Source organism: Gymnoscopelus braueri (assembly GCF_963280865.1).
Source record: "Gymnoscopelus braueri genome assembly, chromosome: 8".
NCBI classification, from domain to species: domain Eukaryota; kingdom Metazoa; phylum Chordata; class Actinopteri; order Myctophiformes; family Myctophidae; genus Gymnoscopelus; species Gymnoscopelus braueri.
The window spans coordinates 40,245,482-40,260,397 of NC_137609.1; the positions used below are offsets into that span (position 1 = coordinate 40,245,482).

At 43.3% G+C, this 14,916-nt stretch overlaps 1 protein-coding gene across 2 annotated transcripts in view; it reads left to right on the plus strand.

Annotated features, from left to right (window-relative positions):
* The first annotated feature begins 2,923 nt into the window (after nt 1-2,923).
* Nucleotides 2,924-14,916, plus strand: part of LOC308089996 (relaxin receptor 2-like) — a 231,202-nt gene continuing 219,209 nt past the window's right edge. The window contains exon 1 of one of the 2 annotated variants that reach the window (XM_080435012.1): nt 2,924-3,318. The gene's annotated coding sequence lies outside the window, so the exon portion shown is untranslated. The remainder of the gene's footprint in view (nt 3,319-14,916) is intronic. The other variant, XM_080435011.1, reaches the window with a different exon arrangement.

A 14,916-nucleotide genomic window follows, 5' to 3' on the forward strand; every position in this document is an offset into this window, starting at 1 on the left:
CTGGCGGTCTTCTCACCGCGTCTCGGTGAGCCTCCTCGCTCACGGGGGGAGCCGCCACCAGCAACCCGTTGCTTTACGACCTCAGATCAGACGAGACGACCCGCTGAATTTAAGCATATTACTAAGCGGAGGAAAAGAAACTAACAAGGATTCCCCCAGTAGCGGCGAGCGAAGAGGGAAGAGCCCAGCGCCGAATCCCCGCCCGCGGTGGGCGCGGGAAATGTGGCGTACAGGAGACGGCTGTCGCCCGGGTGTCGATCGGGGGCCTGAGTTCTTCTGATAGAGGCTCAGCCCGTGGACGGTGTGAGGCTGGTAGCGGCCCCCGTCGCCCCGGGGCAACGTCTCCTCTGAGTCGGGTTGTTTGCGAATGCAGCCCAAAGCTGGTGGTAAACTCCATCTAAGGCTAAATACCGGCATGAGACCGATAGCGGACAAGTACCGTGAGGGAAAGTTGAAAAGAACTTTGAAGAGAGTTCAACAGGGCGTGAAACCGTTAAGAGGTAAACTAGTGGGGTCCGCGCAGTCTGCCCGGAGGACTCAACCCGGCCGGGGATCTCCCTTTCAGGGGGACCCCGCCCCGGGCGCTGCCGTGCCCTCGCCGGGCGCACTTTCTCCGCGGCGCTGCGGCGCGACCGGCTCTGGGTCGGCCTGGAAGGGCTCGCGGCGAAGGTGGCTCAGGTTGCTCGCGCGCCTGAGCTTTACGGGGGGTCGCCAAAAGATGGCGGCCCCCCTCCGGACGCGCACTTCATGTTTGTGAACAACTTGGCGCCAAATGACTCGTAAACGACCTGATTCTGGGTCAGGGTCTCGTAAGTAGCAGAGCGGCTGTATGACCGCGATCTATTGAGAGTCAACCCTCGATCCAACCTTTTGTCCGGGACGCCGGGGCCGGCACGTGGCCCCCCGGCGTACCTGACGTTAAACTAACAACCTTTTTCAGAGCGCGCCGCACTCCCAGGGGTGACGGCGCCTCCCGGGAACGGGGCAGATTCAGCGGGGAAAGAACACCCTGTTGAGCTTGACTCTGTTGAGGAGCAGGCTTGTCCCCGGCCCGGGGACGGAGGCTTCTCCCCGCCCGACTTAGCGTCCAAGGCGCTAAGTCCATGATAGTCCCATGGGCGCGCCAGGCCGTTTGTACCACCAGGTCCACGTGGTGCTTTGGCCGCGGCCTGCCACTCCACTTAACGCCCGCCGAGGGGTGCTTAAGAGTGGGTCCGCGGGACCGGCCGGTGTGCCGGGTCCAACGCGCTAAGTCCATAATAGTCCCATGGGCGCTCGTCGCCGTTTGTACCACCAGGTCCACGCGGTGCTTTGGCCGCGGCCTGCCACTTCACTTAACCCTCGTAGGGTCCTCGGGTCCTTTTGACCCGGTTTAACATTTTCAACATGAATTAAAAGTATGTAAACATTTTTTGTTCTCTATGAAACTTCTTCTATTTGCCTTATTTACTGTACTAAACATGTGATATGAAAATGAAAATTTTCATTTTCATGAAAATGAAAATTTTCACACAGGGCCTTCGGGTCAAAGTGACCCGAAGGCCCTGGGTGTGACTAAAACACGAAGACCCTACGAGGGTTAACGCCCGCCGAGGGGTTCTTAAGAGTGGGTCCACGGGACCGCCTGGAGAGCCGGGTGTCCCCCGGAGGCGTGGGTCCCCCGGACTGGAGCGAGTACCCAGCTTGGGGGCTCCCTGGGCCGGGTCGAGGCCTCCCCGGGGTTCCCTGGGGGTCCCCAGCCGTGGGTCTGGAAAAAGGACAAAGTCCTGCGGTCGAAAAAGAGCAGATCCACAAGCCTGGATAGGCCTGTGGTGGCCGCGGGGCGCAATACCGCCGGAGTCCACAAGGCGGCGCCGTCCCCGGTCCCTGGTCCACATCGGGGGTCCATGGACCACCTCCTACCCAGGGACGGTGGCTCCCGGGGCGGGTAGAGCGGGCGAGTGTGCACCCGGCACTGTGCCGTGAGGCACTGGGCTCCCTGGCCCTTGCCCTGTGAAGGGGAGAGCCAGGGAGAAGGGCCGACTGGTGCCATCTAGTAGGTAGGGACCATGCCCAGGACCGTGGCCCATACAAACACATATTCCAATTTGATGCGCTAAATCAATATTTTTGCATAAAATGCCATAAAAAACGTTTTTTGTTTTGGGCATTTAAGGGTTAATGACTAAAAGATGGTTGGCCTCAAAGGGTTAATATGCATTCATCCAAAAGGAAACATGACCAGTTCCACTATTAGACTTAGTAGAAAGCAGATCTGATGCATTTGATTTGATTTCTGTGCATGTTCTATTTCACAATATCACAGTTTAAAGATTAAGTTGTTCTGGGAATGAAGGGGTTAATATTTAAAAGTTTACAAATATTAAATCTAATGCACTGTACACATCCACTTACATGGATACACACTGTAGAAAGCAATTAGATGAAGTATTTTGCATGAAATACCATAGAAGTCTATTTTGGGTGCATTTTTTGTGTTTTGGGCATTAAGGGGTTAATAATAAAAAATGCTCAAGGGATTTCACTGGGCACCCTCTTGAATCCTTAAGAGGGGACCCCCAGCAGCAAGAATCAGTTGAGAAAAAAACTTTAACCGACGAAACCACGTTAAGCCCCATGACTCCCGGACTAGGTGGAGAGATAGTGTCTTCACTCAGAGAACAACAACGTAGCCGAACGTTCTGTAGCACAGCCAAAATCCAAAAACGAACGCACCTGCGTGTGACTGTGGAAGAAAATATCTTTAACGACATGTACACATGCACGCACAGGCTTTAGTGCTGTGCGCACCACCACGCATAGAGTCTGCGCGCGGTGTGCGTGCGCGCGAGAGAGAGAGAGAGAGAGAGAGAGAGAGAGAGAGAGAGAGAGAGAGAGAGAGAGAGAGAGAGAGAGAGAGAAGGGTGTGTGAGAGACACGCAAACACAGAGTCTGCTAGTCGTAGTGTCTCTCTACCAGGGACACACAGAGAACAGAGGAGAGACGGATAGCAGATAGAAAGCAGGACACAGAGGATATAGAGAACCTGTTCGTGTTTCCTTCATTCAGCCTCTGATATCTGAGTTAATATGACCTGACGGCGGACTGGCAGCTGTCTGTATTGGTCGTTGTTCTACTGACTATCATAGAAGTCATGACACTGACAGGCTCAGCAAGGAATATCTGACTGAGAACCTACAGCTTGTTTCCAAAGCCCGTCGGAACCATAGAGTTATTTATAGTAACGGACCAAATGGACCATGAGTGAAGAAGGGAAAGTTTTCCGCACCAGGCTGGAGAAATCAGTCCTACTTTTACTGATCAACGTCATCCCTTCAGGTAAGTTTGTTCACACATTTATACTTTTGACCAATTCATACCCGTTAAGCCTCATTTAATAGCTTGGTTGTTTATTGCACATCGTGGCTTGTTGTAGTGAGCTTGTAGATTGAGACACCGCAACTATAAATCAGGTAGGGTTTTTGTTTGTTTGTTTGTTTTTTGTAGCGTCTATGACCTTGTAATTAGTTAATTAGTGTTGCATTGCGACAGATGGAGAACATCTGGGATGAGTTAGTTTCCTGTCAACATCGCATTAGGAGATAGTATACTCTTGGACCCATTTAGAATGTTTATGCTGAGTTAGTGGTGGAAACTATAGTACCAAGGGTAACAGGACAGGTGGGCATCTGGGAACTAGGGACAACTGGGCACCAAAACCAACTGGGCACTAGGGAAAACTGGGCACCAAAGCCACCTGGGCACGAGGGACATGTGGGCACCTGGATGAGTGGGCATTTTGGGGTGGAGATAGCTGGGCACCTGGACGAGTGGGCACCTGAATTAGGATTCGTGTCCACCACAAGTGTTTTTTAACTTTACATACTGTAGCATGCTGCTTTGTTGTTGATAAGTGATATTTAACCCACTCTTTAAACCTCCAAGCACAACACAACAACAAGGTCCAAAGTAGCCTATGATATAAGAGTTTTTGTCAAAATAGTCCTGAGGTCAAAAGTAGCCTAGTGATGAGGGGGGAGGGGGATTTTTGTCAAATACACTTTTAAATTGTACTTTTGACCTTATTGTTGTGTTGTGTTTTGGGGTTTAAAGAACAATGGGTTAAATATCACTTACCAACAACAAAACAGCATGCTACAGTACAGTATGTAAAGTAAAAAAAAACACTTGTGGTGGACACAAATCCACGAGGTCCTTCTTTTTACCGACAGCAGCTGAAGTCCTTGTCATGTCTGTCTATCAGTCCCTCCCGGTACACACAACACCACTGACCAGCTCTTTCTTAACAACATATGTACTTGTAGTCAAGTACACGAATGCTGGTAAGCTGCTCTCTGTGCCCCTTTTATGCTGTACCTGGCAGATGATGGCCCCATAAAGTCAAAGGCAGACTCTCTCTTCTCTTTTGCTCTTTTGTGACAATTCATTTAAATATTAATAAGGTGGGCATAATAAGCTTCGGCTTCAGCCCAAACCTTTTCAGCCAAAAGTTGTAGACAATATTCAACTGTTCAAATGTTTTTTTATGTTTTTTTTTTATATCATGACGAGATAAATAAACTAACTAACTTACATGCCTAGGGGCGAGCCCCCCTCCAATGAATGGACAGATTGGACACAGTGGTGATTGGCTGCCTGTCCGTGATGGACTAGGAGCAAATAGACGGGCAGCCCACCTATCTAATGTTGTAAGGTTAAAAAATCTTTCTTTTTTGGTCAGTTTTTCCAAGGCAGGCAAGAGCGCACTTAATTAAGACAGGCTATTATTGATATTAATTATCACATCCATCTTGACTGAGGGGGCGAGATGGTCCGGTTGATCTCGTGTCAACCTCTTAGGTATTCATCAGGGTCCGATGAAGACCCAAGACAGTTAGTCAAAATGTTGCCTTGCTCTAAAAAAAACATTGTTATTATTTTCATTTCTTTCCCTTGCAAGTCTGCCCACCTCTTGGGAACAAAGCACAAGCAGTACTTCTTGGACTTGTCATATGTACAGTACCTACTGTACCTGTTCCACCAAAGAGCACCTAGAGAGAGAGCACCTAGAGAGCCGCTGTTCCACGCAGCGTTTCCTCCTTTTGTTTTGTTCTTAAACTAATCCTTTAAAAAAGATTAATAATAATAATAATAATAAACGGAACTACCAAACCTTCTTTAAAAACGAACCAAAACTCTACAGAAATTGAAAACAGAAAGTGAAAACGAAAAAAACTGTAGCCTGGCATTGGCCAGACTGATAACGTGGATTCACTCTCACGTTCCTCCCCGGTATCAGTCTGGACTTCTGCCCATAGGGAGCGAGTATGAGAAATCAGAAAATGATCGGGCCAATCAGTGACTGCGTTTCAACTGTCTGTACAACAGTGAAAAGCATCACAATCTTTTTCTGATTTCTCATACTCGCTCCCTATGGGCCAAAGTCCAGACTGATACCGGGGAGGAACGTGAGAGTGAATCCATGTTATCCGTCTGGCCAATGCCAGGCTATGTTCACTGAGCCTGGTGGCCTTTCTCGATCACGAGGCTGTGCTCACTGAGTCTGTACGATAGTCTAGGATTTCCTTGGTTTTGGATCTGTCTGTGCTCAGGTATTCTGCTGCTGTGTATTCTCGGTTTAGGCCGGGCCAAATAGCTGTCTGTGTGTTGTATAGCTCACACATCATTCACGCACACACACTCTCACACACACACACACACACACACACACACACACACACACACACACACACACACACACACACACACACACACACACACACACACACACACACACACACACACACACACACACAGTGGCGTGCACAGACATTTTGAGGGGCAGGTGCTCAAGTAAATTATACCTTTTTTTTTGTTTACTTGGTCTGCTCTTTTTTCCCTCTACACCTATACCTCTTTGCCAAAAAAAAAATCGAAAAATTGCCGATCTACAATCCCACAACGCCTCGCAGCGCGAGGCGTTGTGAGCTTGTAGATCTGCTATTTTTGGCTAAAGTTCTCCTCAGAAAAGGGATGCTAGGTTTCGAGTGGTTATGGTAAAAAGAAAAATCATATCACATAAAGATTTGTCGGACCCCCTGTAGTAACTCTGAGGACCCCGTAGGGGTCCCGGACCCCCTGTTGAAGACCCCTGCTGTAAACTGAAAAAAAATAAAAATAAAAAAATATTTTTTTCAAAAGGGCACTTCTGGTCAAGAGGGCAAAGGGCAGGTGCTCTAGCACCACCTAGAGTCTATCTGTGCACGTCCCTGCACACACACGCACACACACACACACACACACACACACACACACACACACACACACACACACACACACACACACACACACACACACACACACACACACACACACACACACACACTTATAATTACAATTACCTTAGAACTTGAGTTCTAAGGTAAGTTCTGAAAAAAGTGTTCAGAACCCAAGATATCATTATCTGAAGATTTGCAGCTCCATCCACTCTTTGTTTAACCTAAAACTGAAAAAGGCTGTATCTCGCTTCCTAAGCACTTTTTATTTTCTTTGAAAAAACAAAAAAAAAATCTGGCAAAGTTCGCAATAATTTTTTTATTTCATTGGCACTGAAAGAGTTAAGGGTTTCTGTTTCTTTTAAAATATTTTTTTTTGGCTTTTTCTGCCTTTATTGATTGGGCTGACAGGATTTAGGGAGAGAGATGGGGGGGGGGGTGAGTCGAAGGGATCGGCAGTCGAACCCGCGACACACTGTCAAGCTGGATTACCAGCATATGTGGTATGCTCCTGGACCGCTAGGCCAGCGGGCGCCCCCAGGTTTCTGTTTTCTGTAGAAACAAAGCTTTTACATTGCTCATTATGTAAGCTTTTGGTAGGGAGAGGGGCCGTCGATTCCTTTTGCGTGTGTCCAATTATTCATTATTTCTCAGCTTGATTACTTGATTTCTACTGATAATAATGCTCAATTGAATACACACAAAATACAAATACATACAAACACAGAAGCATAAAGTTCATGCTTGGGATTAGATTGCAAGTGCTACTTGTATTGGCTATGTGGTAATGTCCAGTTGATACTTTAGCCACTTAGTTTCTGAGCCAAATGTCTGAGTTATGTCAACCTATTTGGGCAGTGGGCACCGCTGAACTGTTGGGACACTTACAGTGTGAAACGTGATCATTTCCCATTCAGTGGGAGTGCATTGATAACATACAGTATGCTGCTTTTTCACCATGGCGCTTTCACATCTGCCCGACGCCACAAACGTGAAAAATGACACTGTTGTACAAACTCCAGAACCCTGCACAGTTTTTTAGTTAACAGTTTACAAGTCTAACTAACTTTTTGTTTTAGTTATAGCATTCCTTTTTTTCTCCCTTTTTTTTATTAATCTTGTATATCTCCTCTTCTAGCTGTACTATTCTGTTTTTAACACCCTGATAAGGGTCTGGTCAGTATGTCGTCTACTTCGCCCATTCAATGGTCTGATAAAACGTGATCATTTCCCATTCAGTGCATTGATAGCATCCAAATGGGGTGTCCTCTGAGACACCGACCGAGTAGACAGAAAATGGTGCCATCTTATCTTTAAAGAGCATTAGTGAGGATATGGATTATGAAGATGGATTGAAAATGGGTGAAGTGGTGCTTTGACCCATTCAATCTGGGAACGCATGCTGTCATTTTAGATATTTAGCTATAACCATTATTGTATACTTTGGCTATTCAAAAATACCAGATCTACATGCTCATAGCGCGGCACCGAGTGCCACGCTGTGAGCTTGTAGATTTGTAGCTTGTAGATTTTCTGAAAAAATCTTGAACGTTTGGTGCAAATATTTGAATATATATATATATTTTAAGCAAACAATAACATTCTACAAAATGTCTTCTAAATCCTAACATTTTCTTTTCTTTCTTTCTTTTTTTTGTGTTACTTATGTTGCTATAATATCAGTGGTTCTCAAACCTTTTCATGTCAAGGACCCCCCCCCCCCCAGAAGCAAAGATTTCAGTTAAAAATGTATTTAAAGGTAAGTCTATTGTGAGGTTGCGGGGGCTCATGCCGAATGTCTTCAGCCACCTGAGGCAGTGCAGCTGTCGTTGAGCGTTTTTTTTTCGACACGTGCAGTGTCGATGGGGTCCATGTGCGGTCCTTGCTCGGAGATGTACTGGCACTCTTCACTGTATTGCTTTGCTGTATAAATGCCTCAAATGTAATCATGAGTAATAGACCCTTGATAGAGTGGAAATTAAACGATGAGTCACACCATAGGTGGCGATCACGTAGGTACTGCTGAGCGTAGGTACCGGCCGGGCACCCTCAGGCTCACAAGCAGTGCTTAATAAATAGTCAATAATGATTTCCCCAGGTAATTAACCCATTAAGACCGGGAACACATCTGTGTCATTTTAAGATTTCTTTGGCTATTCAAAAATAGCAGATATACAAGCTCATAGCGCGACACTGAGTGCCGCGCTTTGAGCTTGTAGATCTGCTATTTTTGAGAAAAATGTATCGTGAAAATGTGTGCAAATATTTGAATGTATAAATTTTTAACTCAGATCTTTGCTTCTGGCGGTCCCCGGACAATTTCTTTTTGGGTGGTCCACTGAACCACTGATATTATAACATCATTTCTTTTTCCAAAAAAAAAGTTTTATAACACATTTGCAGAATCCCCAGAAGCAAAGATTTGAATTAAAAATGTTCGCTTTAAAAAATATATATTTTCAAAGATTTGCACCAAATTATCACAATAAAAAAAATAGCAGATCTACAAGCCCAAGAGCTTGTAGATTTGCTATTTTTTAATAGCCAAAGTATAAAATAATGGTTTAAGTGGTCACACAGATGCGTTCCCGGGTTTGAATGGGTTAAAATACCGTGTCCCCGCTGTAGAGTAAGCTACACGCTGCGCACGTTTGTCTAGTCATAGGACTCCAGACGATCCATATTTCATTCAGTCATGGTAAAGAGACATTGCTAGGCTACAAAGCCCAGGAATGCAAGTGAAATGCTAATGCTGAGCAAGACAATCCCCTTCACGCTCTCCTTATCATGTCTCTGATCTGTCCTAGTTCCTACTGTGTCTGACGTGACTTAAAGGGGAAATCCACCCATTTTCAATATTTAACTATGTCATTAATATAGCATAAAGGAGTTGTGTGGAAATAAGAAAAAATTAAAAAAAAAAATAACATTGCAAAAAAATTTAACATTGCAAAAAAATTAACATTGCAAATTACACCATGATGAGTCATCACAGTGTAATTTGCAATGTTAATTTTTTTGCAATGTTAATTTTTTTTGCAATGTTATTTTTTTTTTTAATTTTTTCTTATTTCCACACAACTCCTTTATGCTATATTAATGACATAGTTAAATATTGAAAATGGGTGGATTTCCCCTTTAAAGCGTAAAGCCTCATCTTACTTGCACTGGTGTAAAGTAACTAAGTACATGTACCCAAGTACTGTACTTAAGTACAATTTTGAGATACTTCACTGGAGTATTTCCAATTTTCAATACTTTTACTTCTACTCCACTACACCTCAGAGGCACTCAATGAGCTTGTAGATCTGCCATTTTAGAAAAAAAATCTCGTGACAATGTGTGCAAATCTTTGAATATTTGTATTTTTTAATTTGTAACTCAAATCTTTGGAAAAAAATATTTTACAAATGTTCGCCTTAAAAAATACATATTCAAAGATTTGCACACATTTTCAAAAATAGCAGATCTACAAGCTCATAGCGCGGCACCGAGTGCCTCGGTGCCGCGCTATGAGCTTGTATATCTGCTATTTTTGAATAGCCAAAGACATTTTAAAATGACACTATGCTTTCCCGGTCTTAATGGATTAAAGGAGAACTTCACCCAATTTCAACCATATACCTTCATATATTTGGTCCCCACTCCCCACTATAATTTCTCATTATAAGAAGGCACAATTTTCATCTACTGTCTCTGCGTCTCATTGGTTGGCTATCGACAGCTCAGAAAACTGCCTACCAATGACGTCATCAATGGGTATTCCAAGCTAATATAATTTGTAGCCTTGCTCTTCCTGGAAAAGTTAACACGCTGAAACAGAAGCCATTGTTCTTGCATTTATAACACAAAAAAAAGTTTAAAATCGTTTACCAAACCTGCCTACCATCGTGATGATGTAACCGGTAGACTAGGTTTCTGAACTGTCCACAGCCCTCCTCTGCACCGGCTTCGAATGCTATCAATGCATTGAATTGGACATTATCACGTCTTATCAGACCATTGAATGGGCGAGTAGGTGACATACTGACCTACCCGCGATTTATCAGAGCATTCATTGGGCGTAATCAGGAGATGCTGACCTACTCGGAGGCAGAGCAGTCCCCACAACATGATTTACGATTCTGTGCCTATATCGGTACATAACTCGAACGGCGCTGAGTAGGCTCAATCGAAAGTCGCAAAGTGGCTCCAGTTCGCCTGAGACTGCGCGCCTCTGTCATGGTCCGAAACCGAAACTGAACTTTTAAAGTCATCTCTGTCGGTAGGTCAGTGTGTCCTCATAACACCCGATGAATGGTGTAGGTCAGTATGTCGCCTACTTTGCCCATTCAATGGTCTGATAAAATGTGATACTTTCCCATTTAATGCATTGATAGAATCCAAATGGGGTGTCCTCTGGCTCTGAGACACAGACAGAGTAGACAGAAAATGGTGCCATCTTATCTTATAAAGAGCATTAGTGAGGATATGGATTATGAAGATGGATTGAAAATGGGTGAAGTGGTGCTTTATCCCATTCAATCCGGGAACGCATACTGTGTCATTTTAGATATTTAGCTTATAACCATTATTTTATGCTTTGGCTATTCAAGAATACCAGATCTACAAGCTCGGCACAGAGTGCTTTGCTATGAGCTTGTAGATCTGCTATTTTTGAAAAATCTTGAACGTTTGGTGCAAATATTTGAATATATATATATATATATATATATATATATATATATATATATATATATATATATATATATATATATATATATAATATATTTGAGTTTAAAAAGTTAGTTTGCTTTAAAAAAAAATAAAATAAAAAAAAAATAATATATATATATATATATATATATATATATATATATATATATATATATATATATATATATATATATATATATATATATATAATATATATATATATTTTTTTTTAAAGCAAACTAACTTTTTAAACTCAAATCTTTGCTTCTGGGGATTCTACAAATGTCTTCTAAATCCTAACAGTTTTATTTTCTTTCTTTTTTTAATTTTTTTTAACTTATGTTGCTATAATATCTCAACCTTTTTCATGTCAAGGACCCCCCCCCCAGAAGCAAAGATTTCAGTTAAAAATGTATATATTCAAAGATTTGCACATACTTTAACGATTTGTGTTTTCCAAAAATAGCAGATCTACAAGCTCATAGCGCGTCACTCTGTGCCGCGCTATGAGCTTGTATCTGCATATATATCTGTATCTGCTATTTTTTAATAGCCAAATAAATCTTTAAAACGACACAGATGCGTTCCCGGTCTTAAAGGGTTAAGCGTCACATTTATTGTGCATTTCATCAACGTTTGCTACACTGAGCCTGAGGGTGAAAATCTCATTCCATTTTCCTGCTATAGTGTCCATCCATCATGTACAATGTCATTCATATAGCTAATCTAAAATAGATAAGATGTATTATGTAATTATGCAGCCAATGTTTCTGAAATTGAACAATTTTCTATACATTTTTCGTCCCTACTTTGAGAAGTCTACCATACCAGCCCTGACAGAAAATGACATTTGTCATTTCGTATTTTAAAACATGTGGATGTCAGAGAGTTAAAGGCGAAAATATTCACAAAAAGGTTAGTTTGCGAGGCATTGTGAGCTTGTAGATTAGCTATTTTTTAAAATGCAAGTGAAGTTAAATGTATTGTAATGGGTGCTTGGACACTTCACAATTTTGATCGGATCCAAAAATCTGGCATCGGTCAGGCCTCTATCCCCTTGTGGAAGTTATTTATTTCCATGTCTTAAACTTTTCAACCGTCTTTCATATCAAGAACTTTTGCCATGATGTTTTAACCCATTCAAACCGGAGGAAACGCATCTGTGTAACCACTTTATCTATATTTTATACTTTGGGCTATTAAAAAATAGCAGATATACATGCTCATAGCGCGGCACTCTGTGCCACGCTATGAGCTTGTAGATCTGCTATTTTTGAACAATCTTGACCATTTGTGCAAATATTTTTCAAATCTTTGCTTCTGGGTCAAGGAAAATACGTTTTTCAGAAACCTTTTAGGATTTGGAAGACTTTGGTATAATCACCAGAAGCAAAGATTTGAGTTACGTTTGCTTTAAAAATGTATATATATATTCAAAGATTTGCACTGACATGGTGGGGCTAAGATATGGCCTTGTCATTCCGCGGCCTTTGTTGACCCCGCAGCAGCTGGGTGACCTTGCCCAGCAACACTCTCTGCTCAAGAAGAGGAACAAGCGCGGGGGGCGACAACGGAGGCGTTGGGCGGCCAATCAGGTCACGGCTGCTGTTGACACCAGCTCTGCTCCTTGATGCTACCAGTCACAACACAGCCACAACTTCCTCTTTTGCAATGACCTGCTACGAACTGTACTTTTTGCTCACATGACCAACTTGCCCTGGCAACAGCTGAAATGTTTTAACTGGTAGAAGGAAAAAACATATTAGGTTTGGCTATTGAAATAATCTAACCAGCACCATATAAGGTTTAGCTACTGAAATGATCTCACCCAGAGGGGGCACGGTGGCAGAGTCGGTAGTGCTGTCGCCTCACAGCTAGAAGGTCCTGGGTTCGATTCCCGCAGGGGACGCTGTGGGCGCTGGGGGCGTGTTCTCTCCTCCGCGTCATCAGTGCCCATACCCTAGGTGGGGTTGGCGAAAGGGCCTTTCTGTGTGGAGTTTGCATGTTCTCCCCGTGTCTCCTAGGGTAGGTACCCTCACAAAAACATGCAGTAATCCTGGTCACTATACTGCCTCCCCCTGGCCAGCCGGGGCGCCTGATGGAGGGGAAGGGAACTGGTTGGAATAACGTGTTCCTTCCACGCGCTACGTCCAACCAGGGAAACTGTCCCCTGTCAGGTGACAAGAAGGTCAGTAGGCTCTCATGCATTGAAGGAGGCATGAGCTCGGCCCTGGCCTCCCTAGGTTGGCAGAGGGAAGGTAGTGCCCAGGATTACATAGACAATTGGCACTGGGTGTAAAAAATAGGGTTACAAAAATCGTGGGATAAAAATTTTAAAAGTAAAAAAAAAAAAATGATCTCACCCGGAGGGAGGCGATCCCATATTTGGTGTGTTGGATGGAGCCAAAATTGTATAAATACTGCTGTATATCTCTGTTCTGGGGGGGTTTGGTAGAGAAGCTTGTGCGAGGTGTCACTTGTTTGTTGCTTTTACCTGGCGACGGACATAGCCTTGTGCGGAGCATCTCCTATTTTAGCTCTCTCTGATTAGTTCCTTTTGGTGGCCACACTGCAATGAGGTTGCGGGGAGCGATAGTGGATTCTGCTGTATTCGACTGGGACCTTGGCATTGCCCATAATCTGGTTGAATAAACAGAGAATTTTGTCAGCTCCTAGCATTACCGATTGCTGGGTCGCCTAATCTTAGGTAGCCTTCTTGCATGGGAAATGATAGATTATTTCCAGATCTGGTCTGGGGATGTGTTTGTCATTGACCGTGTAATTCGCAGGAATTGAGGAATATTATCCAGATTTGACATTCAAACAAGAATTCATGGCATTGCCCGTATCTTGGTTGAATTAAGTTGGATTGTGGGGATATTTTTCTGTCTGTGCCAGGCACCTTAGATTTAGGAAATGAGGAGATAGAGCTTAGGGGTCTGTTGTCTGTCTTATCAGAAAATCTGCCTTTTCATACATATATTTGTATTTTTGCTAAAAGCCTGTATTAGCTTGAGTGTTAAATAAAAACCCTTTTCTACGAGAGAAGTCTTAAGAGGATTTCTTCATACGAGCTTCTCGATCTTATCAGCGGACACTTTGGTGAGTGAGAGAATATGCAACTGAGGTTACTATAAATAGAAATAGGCATTTTAGAGTGTGTTTCCTAGTGCAGAGAGGTTAATAGTTTCACAGCTACATTTGGTCTGAAAACTTCTCAGCGCAGCGCTGAGCTAAATGGGGTGCAACGGCACAGTTACACTTATTGGGTTTAAATTCATAGGGTTTATAGGTTTTGCTGAAACTAACGAAGGTAGTAGAAATTAGGAGTATTTTAGTTTCTTCTATTTTCGTCAGGCCATTACAGCACACATTTTCCCTATTTTTCAAATAGCTGCGCAGTGCCGCGCTACGAGCTTGTAGATCTGCTATTTTTGAATAGGCAAGGAAATCAAAAAATGACACCGATTTATATCCCGGTCTAAATGGGTTAAATCACAGATTTTAAATCGCCACTTCAAGAGAGTGTTGCCTCATCAGCATCGGAGTTTCATATTGAAAGACTTGAATGTTCTTGTTATTTGGCTGCAGCAGGTCTAATTTGTTGACGCTTGGGTCATGCTGTGGAGGAATCCACGGAAGTCTTTCATCTCCGTTCTGTATGCTTTACACTCTCATGCGCGAGCTCCCTCCAACTCTTAGTTTGTGGTCTACTTACATCAGCTTATTTATGCTCTTTTGGTGCATCCACGCTGTGCATCAGGGAAGTCCAATACCAGGACGACACCAGTGGTGGAAACAGTACTCCATTAGTACTCCACAAGTAAAAACTGCATTGTAGATACATACTCTGTTACAAGTAAAAGTCAGGAATTCCAAATTTACTTGAGTAAAAGTACAGAAGTATTGGTATGGAAATGTACTTAAAGTACTAAAAGTGGAAAGTAGTCATTATGCAGAATGTCCA